This window comes from Camelus ferus, chromosome 20, assembly GCF_009834535.1.
Source record: "Camelus ferus isolate YT-003-E chromosome 20, BCGSAC_Cfer_1.0, whole genome shotgun sequence".
Taxonomy (NCBI): domain Eukaryota; kingdom Metazoa; phylum Chordata; class Mammalia; order Artiodactyla; family Camelidae; genus Camelus; species Camelus ferus.
This window is the reverse complement of record NC_045715.1, coordinates 418,000-441,796: the sequence shown is the minus strand read 5'-3', so window position 1 is coordinate 441,796 and position 23,797 is coordinate 418,000.

Sequence of the window (23,797 nt, the reverse complement as noted above, 5' to 3'; positions counted from 1 at the left end):
ACAAGCTAGATGAAGGACGGCTTTCACAGACATTATCTCTCAGACCTGAGCATGTGAATAGAGAGATCGTTCATCCAACATGAAATGAACGGTTTGAAGGAGAACGTTCTCATTTCTCACTCTGTTAACCAAGTGCCGGTTGAATTTCCTGAAGTTTCAACTTTTAAACCGATTTTGAGATTGTAACTCTCCCCATATATATGTATGGAGTGGAGTTTGCAACTGAAAAGAAACTTTGTGTTCTTCAACAAGCTATGTGAAAAACGGCTTTCACACACATTATCCCTCAGAAATGAGCATGTGGGGAACGCTCGTTCATCTTGCACAAAGTGAACGGTGTTGCGAAGAACCTTTACGCTGGATTCTCAGTCTCTTTCCTAGTTCTGAATTGAAGTTCCTGCAGTTTTCACTGTAAAACCGAGTTGGAGCTAGTACTTTCCCCATATATGTATGGAGTGGAGAATGCAACAGGAAAGAAAGTTTGTGTTCCCAACAACTAGGTGAAGAATGGCTTTCACACACACATATCTCTAAGAAAAGAGCATGTGGAGAGACGTTCTTTCATCTAGCACAAAGGGAAAGATTTGCAGGGGAAAGTTTTACTCAGTTTTCTCAGTCTGTTTCCTAGTGCCGGTTTTGAATTTCCTTCAGTTTTTCACTATAAAACAGAGTTGGGTTTCGTACCTCCCCATATATAATTTATGAAATGGAGTTTGCAAATGAAAAGAACTTTGTTATCCCTAGAAGATATGTGAAGAACGGCTTTCACACACACTTATCTCTGAAAAATGAGCATGTGGAAGACTTTCTTTCATCAAGCACAAAGGGAACGGGTTGCAGGGGAACTATACTCTGGATTCTCAGTCTGTTCCTAGTGCCGGTTTGAAGTTCCTGCAGTTTTCACTGTAAAACCGAGTTGGAGCTCGTACCTCCCCATATATGTATGGAGTGGAGTTTGCAAATGAAAAAAACTTTGTGTTCCACACAAGCTTAGTGAAGGACGGCTCCACACAAATTAATCTCTCAGAACTGAGAATGTGAGAGAATGTCGTTCATCAAGCAGAAAGGAACGGGTTGTAGTAGAAACTTTACTCCGGTTCCTCAGTCTGTTTCCTAGTGCCGGTTAGAAGTTCCTGCAGTTTCACTGTAAATCCGAGTTGGAGCTTGAACCTCCCCATATATATGTATGGAGTGGTGTTTGCAGAGAAAAGAAACTTTGTGTGTTCCCAACAAGCTAGGTGAAGGACGGCTTTCACACACACATATCTCTCAGAATGGAGCATGTGGAGAGATGTTCGTTCATCTAGCACAAAAGTAAGGGTGGCAGGAGGAAAACAGTTTCTCTTGATTCTCAGTCGGTTTCTTAGTGCAGGTTAGTATTTTCTGCTGTTTTCACTGTAAAGCCGAGTTGTTTTCTAGTACCCCCCAATATATATATATATGGAGTGGTGTTGCAACTGAAAGAGACTTTGTGTTCCCAACAAGCAAGTTGAAGGACGGCTTTCACACACACTTATCTCTCAGACAAGAGCATGTGGAGATACGTTCGTTCATCTAGCACATAGGGAACGGGTTGCAGGAGAAACTTTTACTCTGGTTTCTCAGTCTGTTTTCCTAGTTCCCGGTTTGAAGTTCCTGCAGTGTTCACTGTAAAAACCAAGTTGGATCTAGTACCTCCCCATATATATGTATGATGTGGAGTTTGGCAAATGAAAGAAACTTTGTGTTCCCAACATACTAGGTGAAGGACGGCTTTCACACAAATTTATCTCTCAGATATGAGCATGTGGAGAGAAGATCGTTCATCCAACACAAAAAGAACGGGTTGCAGGAGAAACGTTTTCTCATTTTTCTCAGTCTGTTTCCAAGTGCCGGTTTGAATTTCCTGAAGTTTCAAATTTTAAACCAAGTTTGAGCTTGAAATTCCCATATATATGTATGGAGTGGGGTTTGCAAACTGGAAAATTACTTTGGTGTTTCAACAATCTATGTGAAAAACGGCTTTCACCCACACTTTATCCCCTTCAGAACTGAGCATGGTATAGAGGACAGCCTCGTTCATGTCGTCACAATGTGAATGGTTTGCAGAAGAAACTTTTTATACGCTGGTTTCTCAGTCCTCTTTCCTATTTCCGGTATGAAGTTCCTGTCAGTTTCCCTGTAAAACAGATATTAGTAAGCTAGTACCATCCCCATATACATATATGCGAGTGGATTTTGCAAATGAAAACAAACTTGTGTTCCCAACTAGCTAGGTGAAGGCCGGCTTTCACCCACACATATATCTCAGTACTGAGCATGTGGAGAGTATGTTCGTTCATCTAGCACAAATGGAAAAGGTTGCAGGAGAAAACTTTTACTCTGATTTCTCAGTCTGTTTCCTCGTGCCGTTTTGAAGTTCCTGCAGTTTTCACTGTAAAACCGAGTTGAAGCTAGTACCTAACCATATATATGTATGGAGTGGTGTTTGCAACTTAAAAGAAACTTTGTGTGCCCAACAAGCTGTTTTAAGGACGGCTTTCAAACACAATTATCTCTCAGAACCGAGCATGTTGAGAGACGTTCGTTCATCTAGCACAAAGGGAACGGTTTGCAGGAGAAACTTTTACCGTGGATTCTCAGTCTGTTTCCAAGTGCCGGTTTGAACTTCCTGCATTTTTCACTGTAAAATTGAGTTGGAGCTCGTACCTCCCCATATATTTATATGAAGTGGAGTTTGCAAATTAAAAGAAACTTTGTGTTCCCAACAAGCTAGGTGAAAGACGGCTTTCACACACAGTTATCCCTCAGAAATTAGCATGTGGAGAGACGTTCTTTCATCTAGCACAAAGGGAACGGGATGCAGGGGAACTTTACTCCGGTTTCTCAGTCTGTTTTCCTAGTGCCGGTTTGATGTTCCTGCATTTTCAATGTTAAATCGAGTTGGAGCTTGTATCTCCCCATATATATATATGGAGTGAAGTTGCAACTGAAAAGAAACTTTGTGTTCCCAACAAGCTAGGTTAAAGACGGCTTTCATACACAATTATCTCTCACATCGGAGCATGTGGAGAGACTTTCGTTCACCTAGCACAAAGGGAACGGTTGCAGGAGAATCATTTACTGTGGTTTGTCACTCTGTTTCATAGTGTCCGGTTTGATGTTCCTGCAGATTTTACTGTAAAATAGTGTTGGACCTCGTACCTCCCCATATATATGTATGGATTGAGTTTGCTTCTGAAAAGAATCTTATACTTCCAACAAGCTAGGTGATGGACGGATTTTACACACAATTATCTCTGAGAACTTAGCATTTAGAGAGATCGTTCTTTCATCTAGCACAAAGGGAATGGGTTGCAGGGGATAGTATTACCCCAGTTTCTCATTTTTTTCCTAGTGCCGGTTAGATGTCCCTGCAGTTTTCACTGTAAAACCGAGTTGGAGCTAGTACCTCCCCATATATATGTATGGAGTGGAGTTTGCAACAGAAAACAAACTATGTGTTCCCAACAAGCTTGGTGAAGGACGGCTTTCACACACACATATATCTCAGTACTGAGCATGTGGAGAGATGTTCGTTCATCTAGCACAAATGGAACAGGTTGCAGGAGAAACTTTTACTCTGATTTCTCAGTCTCTTTCCTAGTGCTGGTTTGAAGTTCCTGCAGTTTTCATTGTAAAACAGATTAGTAGCTAGTACCTCCCCATATATATATTTGGAGTGGATTTTGCAAATGAAAACATACTTTGTGTTCCCAACTAGCTATGTGAAGGACGGCTTTCACACACAATTAACTCTCAGAACTGAGCATGTGTAGAGACGTTCGTTCATCTAGCACAAGGGGAAATGTTTGCAGTTGAAAGTTTTAGTCTGGTTTCTCAGTCTGTTTCCTTGTGCCGGTTTGATTTTCCTGCATTTTTCACTGTAAAACAGAGTTGGAACTAGTACCTACCCATATATATATATGGAGTGGGGGTTTGCAACATAAAAGAAACTTTGTGTTCCCCACAAGCCAGTTGAAGGAAGGCTTTCACACACAATTTAATCTCAGATGTGAGCATGTGGCGAGATATTCGTTCATCTAGCACAAATGCAACTGGTTGCAGGAGAAACATTTAGTCTGATATCTCAGTCTGTTTCCTAGTGCCTGTTTGTAATTTCTGCATTTTTCACTGTAATACCGATTAGGAGCTAGTACCTCACCAAATGTATGTTGTTGTGGAGTCTGCTAGTGAAAAGAAACTTTGTGTTCCCAACAAGCTACGTGAAAACGGCTATCACACACAATTATATCTCAGAACTGAGCATGTGGAGAGACGTACATTCATCTAGCACAAAGGGAACGGATTGAAGGAGAAACTTTTACTCTGGTTTCTCAGTCTGTTTCCTAGTGCCGGTTTGAAGTTCCTGCAGTTTTCACTGTAAAACAGAGTTGGAGCTAGTAACTACCCTTATATATGTATGAAGTGGAATTTGCAACAGAAAAGGAACTTTGTGTTCCCAACAAGCTCGGTGAAGGATAGCTTTCACACACACTTATCTCTGAGAACAGAGCATGTGGAGAGACGGTCGTTCATCTAGAACAAAGGGAACGGTTTGCCGGGGAAACTTTTAATCTGGTTTCTCAGTCGGTTTCCTAGTGCCTGTTTGAAGTTCCTGCAGTTTTCACTGTAAAACGATTTGGAGCTACTACCTCCCCATATATATGTATTGATAGTAGTTTGCAACTGAATAGAAACTTGTGTTCCCAAGAAGCTAGTTTAAAGACGGCTTCCACACACACTTATATCTGAAAACTGAGCATGTGGAAAGAATTTCGTGCATCTATCTCAAAGAGAAAGGTTTGCAGGAGAAACTTTTTCTGTGGTTTCTAAGTCTGTTTCCTAATGCCGGTTTGAATTTTCTGTAGTTTTCACTGTAAAAAAGGTTTTGAGCTAGTACCTCAACATATATATTTATGGAGTGTATTTTGCAAATGAAAAGAATCACTGTGTTCCCAACAAGCTAGGTGAAGGACGGCTTTCACACGCACTTATTTCTCAGAACTGAGCATGTGGAGCGACGTTCCTTCATGTAGAAGAAATGGAACGGGTATCAGGAGTAATTTTTACTCTGGGTTCTCAGTGTGTTTCCTAGTGCCTGTTTGAATTTCTTGCAGGTTTCACTGTAAAATTGATTGGGAGCTAGTACATACCCATATATATGTATGGAATGTAGTTTGTATCTGAAAAGTAACTCTGTGTTCCCAACAATCTAGTTGATGTACTGCTTTCACACACACTTACCTCTCAGAAATTAGCATGTGGAGAGACGTTCGTTCATCTAGCACAAAGAGAACGTGTTGCAGGGGAAACTTTTACTCTGGTATCTCAGTTTGTTTCCTAGTGCTACTTTGAAATTCCTGCTGATTTAGCTGTAAAACAAATTTGGAGCTTGTACATCCTCATATATATATTTTTGGAGTGTAGTTTGCAACTGAAAAGAAACTCTGTGTTCCCAACAGTCTAGATGAATGACGGCTTTACACACAATTATCTCTCAGAAATGAGCATGTGGATAGATGATCCTTCATCTAGCACAAAGGGAACGGTATGTAGAATAAACTTTTACTCTGGTTTCTCAGTCTGTTTCCTTGTGCCGATTTGAAGTTCCTGCAATTTTCACTGAAAAACAGAATTGGAGCTAGTACCTACCCATATATATGTTTGAAGTGTAGTTTGCAACTTAAAAGAATCTTTGTGTTCCCTTCAAGCTAGGTGAAGGAAGGGTTTCACACACACTTTTCTTTTGTAAGTGAACATGTGGAGAGGCGATCGTTCATCTAGCAAAATTGAACGGGTTTCAGGAGAAACTTTTACTCTGGTTTCTCAACTGTTTCCTAGTGCCGGTTTGAAGTTCCTGCAGTTTTCACTTTATAAACGAATTGGAGTTATTCCCAACCCATATAATATGTATGGATTTTAGTTTGCAACTGAAAAAAGTTTGTTTTCAAAACAAGCTTGTTGAATGACGGCTTCCTCACACACTTATATCTCAGAAGTGAGCATGTGGAGAGACTTTCATTCATCAAGCACAAAGGAACGTGTTGCAGAAGAAAATTTTACTCTGGTTTCTCTGTCTGTTTTCTAGTGCCGTTTTGATTTTCCTGCAGTTTTCACTGTAAAACCGACTTGCAGCTAGTCCCTACCCATAAAATATATATGGATTATAGTTTGTAACTGAAAAGGAACTCAGTGTTCCCTAAAAGCTAGGTGAAGGGCGGCATTCACACTCAAGTATCTCACAGAAGAAATCATTAGGAGTGACGGTCATTCATCTAGCACAATGAGAACGGGTTACAGGGGAAACTTTTACCCTGGTTTCTCAGTGTATTTCCTAGTGACGTTTTGAATTCCCTGCAGTTTTCACTGTAAAACCGAGTTGGAGATAATTCCACCACATATAATATGAATGGAGTGTATTTAGTAACTGAAAAGTATCTCTGTGTTCATAAAAATCTAGGTGAAGGACGGCTTTTACACACACTTATCTCTCAGAACAGATCATGTGGAGAGACGTTCGTTCATCTAGCACAAAGGGAAAGGAATGCAGGAGAAACTATTTCCTGTTCTCTCAGTATTTCTCCTAGTACCGTTAGGAAGTTAATTCAGTTTTCACTGTAAATTATTTTTAGAGCTGGTAAATCCCCATAAAATATTTATGGAGATTAGTTTACAACTGAAAAGAAACATTGTTTTCGCAACAAGCTATTTGAAGGACAGCTTTCACACACCCTTATCTCTCAGAACTGAGCATGTGAAGAGTATTTCGTTCATCAAGCACAAAGGGAAAGGCTTGCAGGAGAAAATCTTACCCTTGTTTCTCAATTGGTTTCCTAGTGCTGGTTTGAATTTCCTACAGATTTCACTGTAAAAATGATTTGGAGCTAATACATCCCCATATAAATATTTGGAGTGTAGTTTGCAACTGAAACTTAAATCTGTGTTCCCAACAATCTAGGTCAAAGACGGCTTTCACACACACTTATCTCTTAGAAATGAGCATGTGGATAGACTTTCATTCATCTTACACCAAGGGAACGGTATGCAGAAGAAACTTTTACTCTGATTTCTCACGCTGTTTCCTATTGCCGGTTTGAAGACCATGCAGTTTTCACTGAAAAATCGAATTGGATCTATCACCTCCCCATATATATGTTTGGACTGAAGTTTGCAACTAAAAATACACTTTCCTTTCTCAACAAGCTAGGTAATGGAATGCATTCACACACATTTATCTCTCAGAAATTAGCTTGTGGCTAGAAGTTCGTTCATCTAGCACAAAGGGAACTGTATGCAGAAGAAACTTTTACTCTGATTTCTCAGTCTTTTCCCTAGTGCCGATTTGAAGTTCCTACAATTTTCACTAAAAAACCGAATTGGAGCTAGTACTTCCATATATATATGTATGGAGGGGAGTTTGCAACTAAAAAGACATTTTCTGTTCCCAACATTCAAAGTGACGGAAGGCTATCACACACACATATCTCTCAGAACGGAGCATGTGGATTGACGTTCGTTCACCTAGCACAATGCGAACGGGTTTCAGGGGAAACTTTTACCCTTGTTTCTCAGTGTATTTCCTAGTGCCGGTTTGATGTTCCTGCAGTTTTCACTGTAAAACGGAGTTGGAGCTTATACCTCCCCATATAATATGAATGGAGTGTAGTTAGTAACTGAAAAGAATCTTTGTGTTCCCAAAAAGCTAGGTGAAGGACGGCTTTCACACACACTTATCTCTCAGTACAGATCATGTGGAGAGACGTTCGTTCATCTAGCAAAAAGTGAAAGGATTGCAGGGAAACTATTTCCTGGTTTCTCAGTATTTCTCCTTGTACCGTTAGGGTGTTAATGCAGTTTTCACTGTAATATAGTTTTAGAGCTGGTAAATCCCCATAAAATATTTATGGAGTTTAATTTGCAACTGAAAAGATACTTTGTTTTCCCAACAAGCTAGGTGAAGGACAGTTTTCACACACATTATCTCTCAGAACTGAGCATGTGGAGAGTATTTCGTTCATCAAGCACAAAGGGAAAGGCTTGCAGGAGAAAATTTTACTCTTGTTTCTCAATTGGTTTCCTAGTGCTGGTTTGAATTTGCTACAGATTTCACCGTAAAACTGATTTGGAGTTAGTACATTCCCATATAAATATTTGGGGTGCAGTTTGCAACTGAAAATTAACTCTGTGTTCCCAACAATCTAGGTGAATGACGGCTTTCACACACACTTATCTCTTAGAAATGAGCATGTGGATAGAAGTTCGTTCATCTAGCAAAAAGGGAACGGTATGCCGAAAAAACTTTTACTCTGGTTTCTCAGTCTGTTTCCTAGTGCCGGTTTGAAGTTCATGCAGTTTTCACTGAAAAACAGAATTTGAGCTAGTACCTTCCCATATATATGTATGGAGTGAAGTTTTCAACTAAGAATACAGTTTCTGTTCCCAACAAGCTGGGTGATGGAAGACTTCCACACACACTTATCTCCCAGAAATTAGCTTGTGGATAGACGTTCGTTCATCTAGCACAAATGGAACGGGTTGCAGGAGAAACTATTACTATTTTTTCTCAGTCTCTTTCCTATGGCCGGTTTGATGTTCCAGCAATTATCACTGTAAAACAGAGTTGGAGCTTGTACCTTCCCATATATATTTATGGATTGGAGTTTGCAAGTGAAAAGGAACTTTGTGTTACCAACAGGCTATGTGAAGGACGGGTTTCACACATAATTATCTCTAAGAACTGAACATGTAGAGTGATGTTCGTTCATCTAGAACAAAGGGAACGGTATTCAGGGAAACTTTTACTCGGGTTTCTCAGTGTGTATCCAAGTGCCGGTTTGAATTTCCTGCAGTTTTCACTCTAAACAAGAGTTGGAGCTTGTACCTCCCCATATATATGTATGGAGTGGAGTTTGCAAATGAAAAGAATCTTTGGGTTCCCAACAAGCTTGGTGAAGGACGGCTTCCACACAAATTAATCTCTCAGAACTGAGCATGTGGAGAGACGTTCGTTCATCTAGCACAAAAGTAACGGGTGGCAGGAGTAACATTTTCTCTTGATTCTCAGTCTGTTTCTTAGTGCAGGTTAGTATTTTCTGCAATTTTCACTGTAAACTCGAGTTGGTTCTAGTACCCCCCATTATATATGTATGGAGTGATTTTTGCAACTGAAAAGAGACTTTGTGTTCCCAACAAGCAATTTGAAGGACGGCTTTCACACACAATTATCTCTCAGAACAGAGCATGTGGAGATACGTTAGTTCATCTAGCACATAGGGAACGGGTTGCAGGAGAAACTTTTACTCTGGTTTCTCAGTCTGTTTCCTAGTGCCGGTTTGAAGTTCCTGCAGTTTTCACTGTAAAACCGAGTTGGTTCTAGTACCTCCCCATATATATGTATGATGTGAAGTTTGCAAATGAAAAGAAACTTTGTGTTCCCAACAAACTAGGTGAAGGACGGCTTTCACACAAATTTATCGCTCAGATATGAGCATGTGGAGAGACGTTATTTCATCTAGCACAAAGGGAATGTTTTGCAGGGAAACTTTTATTCCGGTTTCTCAGTCTGTTTCCTAGTGCCGTTTAGAACTTCCTGCAGTTTTCACTGTAAATCTGAGTTGGAACTATTACATCCCCATATATATGTTTGGAGTGGAATTTGCAACAGAAAAGAAACTTTGTGTTCCCAACAAGCTAGATGAAGGACGGCTTTCACAGACAATTATCTCTCAGACCTGAGCATGTGGAGAGAAGATCGTTCATCCAACACAAAAAGAACGGTTTGCAGGAGAAAAGTTTTCTCATTTTCTCAGTCTGTTTCCAAGTGCCGGTTTGAATTTCCTGAAGTTTCAAATTTTAAACAGAGTTTGAGCTTGTAACTCCCCATATATATGTATGGAGTGGGGTTTGCAACTGAAAAGGAACTTTGTGTTCTCAACAAGCTATGTGAAAAACGGCTTTCACACACACTTATCCCTCAGAACTGAGCATGTGTAGAGACGATTGTTCATCTAGCACAATGTGAACGGTTTGCAGAAGAAACTTTTACGCTCGTTTCTCAGTCTCTTTCCTAGTTCCGAATTGAAGTTCCTGCAGTTTTCACTGTAAAACCGAGTTGGAGCTAGTACCTAACCATATATATGTATGGAGTGGATTTTGCAACTGAAAAGAAACTTTGTGTGCCCAACAAGCTATTTAAAGGACGGCTTTCACACACACTTATCCCTCAGAAATGAGCATGTGGAGAGACGTTCTTTCATCTAGCACAAAGGGAACAGAATGCAGGGGAAACATTTACTCCGGTTTCTCAGTCTGTTTCCTAGTGCCGGTTTGATGTTCCTTCATTTTTCAATGTTAAATCGAGTTGGAGCTTGTATCTCCCCATATATATGTATGGAGTGGAGTTTGCAACTGAAAAGAAACTTTGTGTTCCCAACAAGCTAGGTTAAAGACGGCTTTCATACACAATTATCTCTTACATCGGAGCATGTGGAGAGACGTTCGTTCACCTAGCACAAAGGGAACGGGTTGCCGGGAATCATTTACTGTAGTTTGTCACTCTGTTTCATAGTGCCGGTTTGATGTTCCTGCAGATTTTACTGTAAAACAGTGTTGGAGCGCGTACCTCCCCATATATATGTATGGATTGGAGTTTGCTTCTGAAAAGAATCTTTATACTTCAAACAAGCTATGTGATGGACGGATTTTACACACAATTATCTCTGAGAACTGAGCATGTAGAGAGAAGTTCTTTCATCTAGCACAAAGGGAACGGTTTGCAGGGGATACTATTACTCCGGTTTCTCATTCTGTTTCCTAGTACCGGTTAGATGTCCCTGCAGTTTTCACTGTAATACTGATTAGGAACTAGAACCTCCCCAAATGTATGTTGTTGTGGAGTCTGCTAGTGAAAAGAAACTTTGTGTTCCCAACAAGCTACGTGAAAACGGCTTTCACACTCACTTATATCTCAGAACTGAGCATGTGGAGAGACGTTCATTCATCTAGCACAAAGGGAACGGGTTGAAGGAGAAGCTTTTACTCAGGTTTCTCAGTCTGTTTCCTAGTGCCGGTTTGAAGTTCCTGCAGTTTTCACTGTAAAACAGAGTTGGAGCTAGTACCTACCCATATATATGTATGAAGTGGAGTTTACAACAGATAAGGAACTTTTTGTTCCCAACAAGCTCGGTGAAGGACGGCTTTCACACACACTTATCTCTGAGAACGGAGCATGTGGAGAGACGGTCGTTCATCTAGCAAAAACGGAACGGTTTGCAGGAGAAAATTTTTCTCTTTTTTCTCACTCTTTTTACTAGTGCCACTTAGATGTTCCTGCAGTTTTCACTGTAAAAACGGGTTGGAGCTAGTACCTTCCCATATATATGTATGGAGTGGATTTAACAACAGAAAATAAACTTTCTGTTCCCAACAAGCTAGGTGAAGTACGCCTTCCAAACACATTTATCTCTCAGAACTGAGCATGTGGAGAGACGTTCTTTCATGTAGCACAAGGGAACTTGTTGCAGGGGAAACTTTTACCCTGGTTCTCAGTCTGTTTCCTACTCCCGGTTTGAAGTTCCTGCAGTTTTCACTATAAAACTGAGTTGGAGGTCGTACCTCCCCATATATATGTATGGAGTGGAGTTTGCAACTGAAAAGAATCTATGTGTTCCCAACAAACTAAATGAAGTACGGCTGTCACACACACTTATCTCTGAGAACAGAGCATATGGATTGACTTTCGTTCATCTAGCACAAAGGGAAAGGTTTGCAGGAGAATCTTTCACACTGGTTTCTCAGTCTGTTTCCTAGAGCCGGTTTGAAGTTCCTGCAGTTTTCACTGTAAAACCGAGTTGGAGCTAGTACCTACCCATATATATGTATGAAGTGGAGTTTGCAACAGAAAAGGAACTATGTGTTCCTAACAAGTTCGGTGAAGGAAGGCTTTCACACACACTTATCTCTGACAATGGAGCATGTGGAGAGACGTTCATTCATCTGGCAAAAAGGGAACGGTTTGCAGGAGAAACTTTTAGTCTGTTTACTCAGTCTTTTTCCTAGTGCCTGTTTGATGTTCCTGCAGTTTTCACTGTAAAACACATTTGGAGCTAGTACCTCCCCATATATATGTATGGAGTGTAGTTTGCAACAGAAAATAAACTTTCTGTTCCCAACAACCTAGGTGAAGTACGGCTTTCACACACACTTTTCTCTCAGATCTGAGCATGTGGAGAGAATTTCGTTCATCAAGCACAAAGGGAATGGGTTTCAGGCAAACTTTGACTCTGGTTTCTCAGTCTTTTTCCTAGTGCCTGTTTGAAGTTCTTGCAGTTTTCACTGTAAAACCGCGTTGGATCTAGTACTTCCCCATATATATGTATGGAGTGTAGATGCATCTGCAAAGAAACTTGATATTCCCAACAAGCTATATGAAGGACGGCTTTCAAACCCAGTTTTCTCTCAGAACTGAGCATTTGGAGAGACGTTCATTCAACTAGCACTTAGGAAACGGGTTGCAGACGAAACTTTTAATCTGGATTCTCACACTGTTTCCTAGTGCCCGGTTGTAGTTCCTGCAGTTTTTCACTTTAAAACCGAATTGGATTAGTACATCCCCATATATATGTATGGAGTGCAGTTTGCAACTGAAAAGAAAATTTGTGTTCCCAAGAAGCTAGGTGAAATACGCCTCACACACACACATACATCTCAGAACTGAGCATGTGGAGAGAAGTTCGTTCATCTGGCCCAAATGGAACGGTTGCAGGGGAAATTTTTACTCTCGTTTCTGTCTGTTTCCTAGTGCCTGATTGAAGTTCCTGCTGTTTTCAGTGTAAACAGTGTTGGAGCTAGTACCTGCCCATATATATATATGGAGTGTAGTTTGCATCTTGAAAGAAATTTTGTGTTCCTAACAAGCTATGTGAAGGACGGCTTTCACACGCACTTATCTCTCAGAACTGAGCATGTGGAGAGACGTTCGTTCATCTAGCACAATCTGAACGACTTGCAGGGGAACATATATCCCGGTTTTTTGGTCTGTTTCCAAGTCCCGTTTTGAAATTCCAACAGTTTTCACTGTAAAACCGTGTTGGAACTAGTACCTCCCCATATATATGTATGGAGTGGAGTTTGCAACTGAAAAGAATCTATGTGTTCCCAACAAGCAAAATGATGTAAGGCTGTCACACACACTTATCTCTGAGAACGGAGCATATGGAATGACTTTCGTTCATCTAGCATAAAGGGAAAGGTTTGCAGGAGAAACTTTTACTCTGGTTTCTCAGTCTGTTTCCTAGAGCCGGTTTGAAGTTCCTGCAGTTTTCACTGTAAAACCGAATTGGAGCTAGTACCTCCCCATATATATTTATGGATTGGATTTAACAACAGAAAATAAACTTTGTGTTAACAACAAGCTAGGTGAAATATGGCTTCCAAACACATTTATCTCTCAGAACTGAGCATGTGGAGAGACGTTCCTTCATCTAGCACAAAAGGAACGGTTTGCAGGTGAAATATTTAATCTGGATTCTCAGTCTGTTTCCTAGTGCAGGTTTGAAATTCCTGCAGTTTTCACTCTAAAACCTAGTTGGAGCTCGTACCGCCCCATAGATATGTATAAAGTGGGGTTTGCAAATGAAAAAAAAACTTTGTGTTCCCAACAAGCTATATGAAGGACGGCTTTCACACACACTTATCTCTCAGAAATGAGCATGTGGAGAGACGTTCTTTCATATAGCACAAAGGGAACTGTTTGCAGGGGAAACTTTTACCCTGGTTTCTCAGTCTGTTTCCTAGTGCCGGTTTGAAGTTCCTGCAGTTATCACTGTAAAACAGATTTGGAGCTAGTACCTTCCCATATATATGTATGGAGTGGAGATTGCAACAGGAAAGGAACTTTGTGTTCCCTACAAGCTAGGTGAAGAACGGCTTGCACACACACATATCTCTGAGAAATGAGCATTTGGAGAGACTTGCCTTCATCAAGCACAAAGGGAACAGGTTGCAGTGGAAACTATACTCTGGATTCTCAGTCTGTTTCCTAGTGCATGTTTGAAGTTCCTGCAGTTTTCACTGTAAAACCGAGTTGGAGCTCGTACCTCCCCATATATATGTATGGAGTGGAGTTTGCATCAGGAAAGAAACTTTCTGTTCCCAACAAGCTAGGTGAAGAACGGCTTTCAAACACACATATCTCTAAGAAAAGAGCATGTGGAGAGACGTTCTTTCATCTAGCACAAAGGGAAAGATTTGCAGGTGAAAGTTTTACTCAGTTTTCTCAGTCTGTTTCCTAGTGCCTGTTTCAATTTCCTGCAGTTTTCACTATAAAACAGAGTTGGAGTTCGTACCTCCCCATATATATGTATGAAATGGAGTTTGCAAATGAAAAGAAACTTTGTTTTCCCTAGAAGATATGTGAAGGATTGCTTTCACACACACTTATCTCTGAGAAATGAGCATGTAGAAAGACTTTCTTTCATCAAGCACAAAGGGAAAGGGTTGCAGGGGAAACTATACTCTGGATTCTCAGTCTGTTTCCTAGTGCCGGTTTGAACTTCCAGCAGTTTTCACTGTAAAACAGAGTTGGAGCTCGTACCTCCCCATATATATGTATGGAGTGGGGTTTGCAAATGAAAAGAAACTTTGTGTTCCCAACAAGCTTAGTGAAGGTCGGCTTCCACACAAATTAATCTCTCAGAACTGAGAATGTGGAGAGAATTTCGTTCATCAAGCAGAAAGGGAACGGGTTGTAGGAGAAACTTTTACTCCGGTTTCTCAGTCTGTTTCCTAGTGCCGGTTAGAAGTTCCTGCAGTTTTCACTGTAAATCCGAGTTGGAGCTTGAACCTCCCCATATATATGTATCGAGTGGGGTTTGCAACAGAAAAGAAACTTTGTGTTCCCAACAAGCTAGGTGAAGGACGGCTTTCACACACACATATCTCTCAGAATGGAGCATGTGGAGAGATGTTCGTTCATCTAGCACAAAAGTAACGGTTGGCAGGAGTAACATTTTCTCTTGATTCTCAGTCTGTTTGTTAGTGCAGGTTAGTATTTTCTGCCGTTTTCACTGTAAAGCCGAGTTGGTTCTAGTACCCCCCAATATATATATATATGGAGTGGTGTTTGCAACTGAAAAGTGACTTTGTGTTCCTAACAAGCAAGTTGAAGGACGGCTTTCACACTCACTTATCTCTCAGAACTGAGCATGTGGAGAGACGTTCGTTCATCTAGCACATAGGGAACGGGTTGCAGGGGAAACATTTACTCTGGTTTCTCAGTCTGTTTCCTAGTGCCTGTTTGAAGTTCCTGCAGTTTTCACCTTAAAACCGTGTTGGATCTAGTACCTCCCCATATATATGTATGATGTGGAGTTTGCAAATGAAAAGAAACTTTGTGTTCCCAACATACTAGGTGAAGGACGGCTTTCACACAAATTTATCTCTCAGATATGAGCATGTGGAGAGACGTTATTTCATCTAGCACAAAGGGAAATTGTTGCAGGGGAAACTTTTATTCCAGTTTCTCAGTCTGTTTCCTAGTGCCGTTTAGAACTTCCTGCAGTTTTCACTGTAAATCTGAGTTGGAACTATTACCTACCCATATATATGTATGGAGTGGAATTTGCAACAGAAAAGAAACTTTGTGTTCCCAATAAGCTAGATGAAGGACGGCTTTCACATACAATTATCTCTCAGACCTGAACATGTGGAGAGAAGATCGTTCATCCAACACAAAATGAATGGGTTACAGGAGAAACGTTTTCTCATTTTCTCGGTCTGTTACCAAGTGCCGGTTTGAATTTCCTGAAGTTTCAACTTTTAAACCGAGTTTGAGATTGTAACTCCCCATATATATGTATGGAGTGGAGTTTGCATCTGAAAAGAAACTTTGTGTTCTCAACAAGCTATGTGAAAAACGGCTTTCACACACACTTATCCCTCAGAAATGAGCATGTGGAGAGACTCTCGTTCATCTTGCACAAAGTGAAGGGTTTGCAGAAGAAACCTTTACGCTGGATTCTCAGTCTCTTTCCTAGTTCCGAATTGAAGTTCCTGCAGTTTTCACTGTAAAACCGAGTTGGAGCTAGTACTTCCCCATATATATGTATGGAGTGGAGATTGCAACAGGAAAGAAACATTGTGTTCCCAACAAGCTAGGTGAAGAACGGCTTTCACACACACATATCTCTAAGAAAAGAGCATGTGGAGAGACGTTCTTTCATCTAGCACAAAGGGAAAGATTTGCAGGAGAAAGTTTTACTCAGTTTTCTCAGTCTGTTTCCTAGTGCCGGTTTGAATTTCCTTCAGTTTTCACTATAAAACAGAGTTGGAGTTCGTACCTCCCCATATATATGTATGAAATGGAGTTTGCAAATGAAAAGTAACTTTGTTTTCCCTAGAAGATATGTGAAGGACGGCTTTCACACACACTTATCTCTGAGAAATGAGCATGTGGAAAGACTTTCTTTCATCAAGCAGAAAGGGAACGGGTTGTAGGAGAAACTTTTACTCCGGTTTCTCAGTCGGTTTCCTAGTGCCGGTTAGAAGTTCCTGCAGTTTTCACTGTAAAACCGAGTTGGATCTAGTACCTCCCCATATATATGTATGATGTGGAGTTTGCAAATGAAAAGAAACTTTGTGTTCCCATCATACTAGGTGAAGGAAGGCTTTCACACAAATTTATCTCTCAGATATGAGCATGTGGAGAGACGTTATTTCATCTAGCACAAAGGGAAAGTGTTGCAGGGGAAACTTTTATTCCGGTTTCTCAGTCTGTTTCCTAGTGCCGTTTAGAACTTCCTGCAGTTTTCACTGTAAATCTGAGTTGGAACTATTACCTACCCATATATATGTATGGAGTGGATTTTGCAACAGAAAAGAAACTTTGTGTTCCCAACAAGCTAGATGAAGGATGGCATTCATAGACATTTATCTCTCAGACCTGAGCATGTGGAGAGAATTTCGTTCATCCAACACAGAAAGAACGGGTTGCAGGAGAAACGTTTTCTCATTTTTCTCAGTCTGTTTCCAAGTGCCGGTTTGAATTTCCTGAAGTTTCAAATTTTAAACCGAGTTTGAGCTTGAAATTCCCCATATATATGTATGGAGTGGGGTTTGCAACTGAAAAGATACTTTGTGTTCTCAACAAACTATGTGAAAAACGGCTTTCACCCACACTTATCCCTCAGAACTGAGCATGTGTAGAGACGCTCGTTCATGTAGCACAATGTGAACGGTTTACAGAAGAAACTTTTACGCTGGTTTCTCAGTCTCTTTCCTAGTGCCGGTTTGAAGTTCCTGCAGTTTTCCCTGTAAAACAGATTAGTAGCTAGTACCTCCCCCATATACATATATGGAGTGGATTTTGCAAATGAAAACAAACTTTGTATTCCCAACTAGCTAGGTGAAGGACGGCTTTCACACACAATTAACTCTCAGAACTGAGCATGTGTAGAGACGTTCGTTCATCTAGCACAAGGGGAAATGTTTGCAGTTGAAAGTTTTAGTCTGGTTCTCAGTCTGTTTTCCTTGTGCCGGTTTGATTTTCCTGCATTTTTCACTGTAAAACAGAGTTGGAGCTAGTATCTACCCATATATATATATATGGAGTGGGGTTTGCAACTTAAAAAAAACTTTGTGTTCCCAACAAGCCAGTTGAAGGAAGGCTTTCACACACAATTTAATCTCAGATGTGAGCATGTGGCGAGATGTTCGTTCATCTAGCACAAATGGAACTGGTTGCAGGAGAAACATTTAGTCTGATTTCTCAGTCTGTTTCCTAGTGCCTGTTTGTAATTTCTGCATTTTTCACTGTAATACCGATTAGGAGCTAGTACCTCACCAAATGTATGTGTTGTTGGAGTCTGCTAGTGAAAAGAAACTTTGTGTTCCCAACAAGCTACGTGAAAACGGCTATCACACACACTTATATCTCAGAACTGAGCATGTGGAAAGACGTTCGTTCATCTAGCACAAAGGGAACGGGTTGAAGGAGAAACTTTTACTCTGGTTTCTCAGTCTGTTTCCTAGTGCCGGTTTGAAGTTCCTGCAGTTTTCACTGTAAAACAGAGTTGGAGCTAGTAACTACCCTTATATATGTATGAAGTGGAATTTGCAACAGAAAAGGAACTTTGTGTTCCCAACAAGCTCGGTGAAGGACAGCTTTCACACACACTTATCTCTGAGAACGTAGCATGTGGAGAGACGGTCGTTCATCTAGAACAAAGGGAACGGTTTGCCGGGGAAACTTTTAATCTGGTTTTCTCAGTCGGTTTCCTAGTGCCTGTTTGAAGTTCCTGCAGTTTTTCACTGTAAAACGATTTGGAGCTACTACCTCCCCATATATATGTATTGATAGTAGTTTGCAACTGAATAGAAACTTTGTGTTCCCAAGAAGCTAGATTAAAGACGGCTTCCACACACACTTATCTCTGAAAAACTGAGCATGTGGAAAGAATTTCGTGCATCTACCTCAAAGAGAAAGGTTTGCAGGGGAAACTTTTTCTGTGGTTTCTAAGTCTGTTTCCTAATTCCGGTTTGAATTTTCTGCAGTTTTCACTGTAAAAAAGATTTTGAGCTAGTACCTCAACATATATATTTATGGAGTGTATTTTGCAAATGAAAAGAATCTCTGTGTTCCCAACAAGCTAGGTGAAGGACGGCTTTCACACGCACTTATCTCTCAGAACTGAGCATGTTAAGCGACGTTCCTTCATGTAGAAGAAATGGAACGGGTATCAGGAGTAATTTTTACTCTGGGTTCTCAGTGTGTTTCCTAGTGCCTGTTTGAATTTCTTGCAGGTTTCACTGTAAAATTGATTGGGAGCTAGTACATACCCATATATATGTATGGAATGTAGTTTGCATCTGAAAAGTAACTCTGTGTTCCCAACAATCTAGTTGATGTACTGCTTTCACACACACTTACCTCTCAGTAATTAGCATGTGGAGAGACGTTCGTTCATCTAGCACAAAGAGAACGTGTTGCAGGAGAATCTTTTACTCTGGTATCTCAGTTTGTTCCTAGTGCTGCTTTGAATTCCTGCTGATTTAGCTGTAAAACAGATTTGGAGCTAGTACATCCTCATATATATATTTTTGGAGTGTAGTTTGCAACTGAAAAGAAACTCTGTGTTCCCAACAATCTAGATGAATGACGGCTTTACACACAATTATCTCTCAGAAATGAGCATGTGGATAGATGATCTTTCATCTAGCACAAAGGGAACGGTATGTAGAATAAACTTTTACTCTGGTTTCTCAGTCTGTTTCCTTGTGCCGATTTGAAGTTCCTGCAGTTTTCACTGATAACAGAATTGGAGCTAGTACCTACCCATATATATGTTTGAAGTGTAGTTTGCAACTTAAAAGAATCTTTGTGTTCCCTACAAGCTAGGTGAAGGAAGCTTTCACACACACTTTTCCTTTGTAAGTGAACATGTGGAGAGGCGATCGTTCATCTAGCAAAATGGAACGGGTTTCAGGAGAAACTTTTACTCTGGTTTCTCAACTGTTTCCTAGTGCCGGTTTGAAGTTCCTGCAGTTTTCACTGTATAAACGAATTGGAGTTATTCCCAACCCATATAATATGTATGGATTTTAGTTTGCAACTGAAAAAATTTGTTTTCAAAACAAGCTTGGTGAATGACGGCTTCCTCACACACTTATATCTCAGAAGTGAGCATGTGGAGAGACTTTCATTCATCAAGCACAAAGGAACGTGTTGCAGAAGAAAATTTTACTCTGGTTTCTCTGTCTGTTTTCTAGTGCCGTTTTGATTTTCCTGCAGTTTTCACTGTAAAACCGACTTGCAGTTAGTCCCTACCCATAAAATATATATGGATTATAGTTTGTAACTGAAAAGGAACTCAGTGTTCCCTAAAAGCTAGGTGAAGGGCGGCATTCACACTCAAGTATCTCACAGAAGAAATCATTTGGAGTGACGGTCATTCATCTAGCACAATGCGAACGGGTTACAGGGGAAACTTTTACCCTGGTTTCTCAGTGTATTTCCTAGTGACGTTTGAATTCCCTGTAGTTTTTCACAGTAAAACCGAGTTGGAGATAATACCTCCCCATATAATATGAATGGAGTGTATTTAGTAACTGAAAAGAATCTCTGTGTTCATAAAAATCTAGGTGAAGGACGGCTTTCACACACACTTATCTCTCAGAACAGATCATGTGGAGAGACGTTCGTTCATCTAGCACAAAGGGAAAGGAATGCAGGAGAAACTATTTCCTGGTCTCTCAGTCTTTCTCCTAGTACCGTTAGGAAGTTAATTCAGTTTTCACTGTAAAATATTTTTAGAGCTGGTAAATCCCCATAAAATATTTATGGAGATTAGTTTACAACTGAAAAGAAACTTTGTTTTAGCAACAAGCAATTTGAAGGACAGCTTTCACACACCCTTATCTCTCAGAACTGAGCATGTGAAGAGTATTTCGTTCATCAAGCACAAAGGGAAAGGCTTGCAGGAGAAAATCTTACCCTTGTTTCTCAATTGGTTTCCTAGTGCTGGTTTGAATTTCCTACAGATTTCACTGTAAAACTGATTTGGAGCTAATACATCCCCATATAAATATTTGGAGTGTAGTTTGCAACTGAAAAGTAACTCTGTGTTCCCAACAATCTAGGTCAAAGACGGCTTTCACACACACTTATCTCTTAGAAATGAGCATGTGGATAGACTTTTATTCATCTAGCACCAAGGGAACGGTATGCAGAAGAAACTTTTACTCTGATTTCTCAGGCTGTTTCTATTGCCGGTTTGAAGACCATGCAGTTTTCACTGAAAAATCGAATTGGAGCTATCACCTCCCCATATATATGTATGGACTGAAGTTTGCAACTAAAAATACACTTTCCTTTCTCAACAAGCTAGGTAATGGAATGCATTCACACACATTTATCTCTCAGAAATTAGCTTGTGGCTAGAAGTTCGTTCATCTAGCACAAAGGGAACGGTATACAGAAGAAACTTTTACTCTGATTCTCAGTCTTTTCCCTAGTGCCGATTTGAAGTTCCTACCATTTTCACTAAAAAACCGAATTGGAGCTAGTACTTCCATATATATATGTATGGAGGGGAGATTGCAACTAAAAAGACATTTTCTGTTCCCAACATTCAAAGTGACGGAAAGGCTATCACACACACATATCTCTCAGAACTGAGAATGTGGATTGACGTTCGTTCACCTAGCACAATGCGAACGGGTTTCAGGGGAAACTTTTACCCTTGTTTCTCAGTGTATTTCCTAGTGCCGGTTTGATGTTCCTGCAGTTTTCACTGTAAAACCGAGTTGGAGCTTATACCTCCCCATATAATATGAATGGAGTGTAGTTAGTAACTGAAAAGAATCTTTCTGTTCCCAACAAGCTTAGTGAAGGTCGGCTTCCACACAAATTAATCTCTCAGAACTGAGAATGTGGAGAGAATTTCGTTCATCAACAGCAGAAAGGGAACGGTTGTAGGAGAAACTTTTACTCCGGTTTCTCAGTCTGTTTCCTAGTGCCGGTTAGAAGTTCCTGCAATTTTCACTGTAAATCCGAGTTGGAGCTTGAACCTCCCCATATATATGTATGGAGTGGGGTTTGCAACAGAAAAGAAACTTTGTGTTCCCAACAAGCTAGGTGAAGGACGGCTTTCACACACATATCTCTCAGAATGGAGCATGTGGAGAGATGTTCGTTCATCTAGCACAAAATTAACGGTTGGCAGGAGTAACATTTTCTCTTGATTCTCAGTCTGTTTCTTAGTGCAGGTTAGTATTTCTGCCGTTTTCACTGTAAAGACGAGTTGGTTCTAGTACCCCCCAATATATATATATGGAGTGATGTTTGCTACTGAAAAGTGACTTTGTGTTCCCAACAAGCAAGTTGAAGGACGGCTTTCACACACACTTATCTCTCAGAACTGAGCATGTGGAGAGACGTTCGTTCATCTAGCACATAGGGAACGGGTTGCAGAGAAACATTTACTCTTGATTTCTCAGTCTGTTTCCTAGTGCCGTTTGAAGTTCCTGCAGTTTTCACTGTAAAACCGTGTTGGATCTAGTACCTCCCCATATATATGTATGATGTGGAGTTTGCAAATGAAAAGAAACTTTGTGTTCCCAACATACTAGGTGAAGGACGGCTTTCACACAAATTTATCTCTCAGATATGAGCATGTGGAGAGACGTTATTTCATCTAGCACAAAGGGAAAGTGTTGCAGGGGAAACTTTTATTCCAGTTTCTCAGTCTGTTTCCTAGTGCCGTTTAGAACTTCCTGCAATTTTCACTGTAAATCTGAGTTGGAACTATTACCTACCCATATATATGTATGGAGTGGATTTTGCAACAGAAAAGAAACTTTGTGTTCCCAACAAGCTAGATGAAGGACGGCTTTCACAGACATTATCTCTCAGACCTGAACATTGGAGAGAAGATCGTTCATCCAACACAAAAGAATGGGTTACAGGAGAAACGTTTTCTCATTTTCTCGTCTGTTACCAAGTGCCGGTTTGAATTTCCTGAAGTTTCAACTTTTAAACCGAGTTTGAGATTGTAACTCCCCATATATATGTATGGAGTGGAGTTTGCATGAAAAGAAACTTTGTGTTCTCAACAAGCTATGTGAAAAACGGCTTTCACACACACTTATCCCTCAGAATGAGCATGTGGAGAGACTCTCGTTCATCTTGCACAAAGTGAAGGTTTGCAGAAGAAACCTTTACGCTGGATTCTCAGTCTCTTTCCTAGTTCCGAATTGAAGTTCCTGCAGTTTTCACTGTAAAACCGAGTTGGAGCTAGTACTTCCCCATATATATGTATGGAGTGGAGATTGCAACAGGAAAGAAACATTGTGTTCCCAACAAGCTAGGTGAAGAACGGCTTTCACACACACATATCTCTAGAAAAGAGCATGTGGAGAGACGTTCTTTCATCTAGCACAAAGGGAAAGATTTGCAGGAGAAAGTTTTACTCAGTTTTCTCAGTCTGTTTCCTAGTGCCGGTTTGAATTTCCTTCAGTTTTCACTATAAAACAGAGTTGGAGTTCGTACCTCCCCATATATATGTATGAAATGGAGTTTGCAAATGAAAAGAAACTTTGTTTTCCCTAGAAGATATGTGAAGGACGGCTTTCACACACACTTATCTCTGAGAAATGAGCATGTGGAAAGACTTTCTTTCATCAAGCACAAAGGAACGGGTTGCAGGGGAAACTATACTCTGGATTCTCAGTCTGTTTCCTAGTGCCGGTTTGAAGTTCCTGCAGATTTCACTGTAAAACAGAGTTGGAGCTCGTACCTCCCCATAATATGTATGGAGTGGAGTTTGCAAATGAAAAGAAACTTTGTGTTCCCAACAAGCTTAGTGAAGGTCGGCTTCCACACAAATTAATCTCTCAGAACTGAGAATGTGGAGAGAATTTCGTTCATCAAGCAGAAAGGGAACGGGTTGTAGGAAAAACTTTTACTCCGGTTTCTCAGTCTGTTTCCTAGTGCCGGTTAGAAGTTCCTGCAATTTTCACTGTAAATCCGAGTTGGAGCTTGAACCTCCCCATATATATTTATGGAGTGGGGTTTGCAAGAGAAAAGAAACTTTGTGTTCCCAACAAGCTAGGTGAAGGACGGCTTTCACACACACATATCTCTCAGAATGGAGCATGTGGAGAGATGTTCGTTCATCTAGCACAAAAGTAACGGTTGGCAGGGGTAATATTTTCTCTTGATTCTCAGTCTGTTTCTTAGTGCAGGTTAGTATTTTCTGCCGTTTTCACTGTAAAGCCGAGT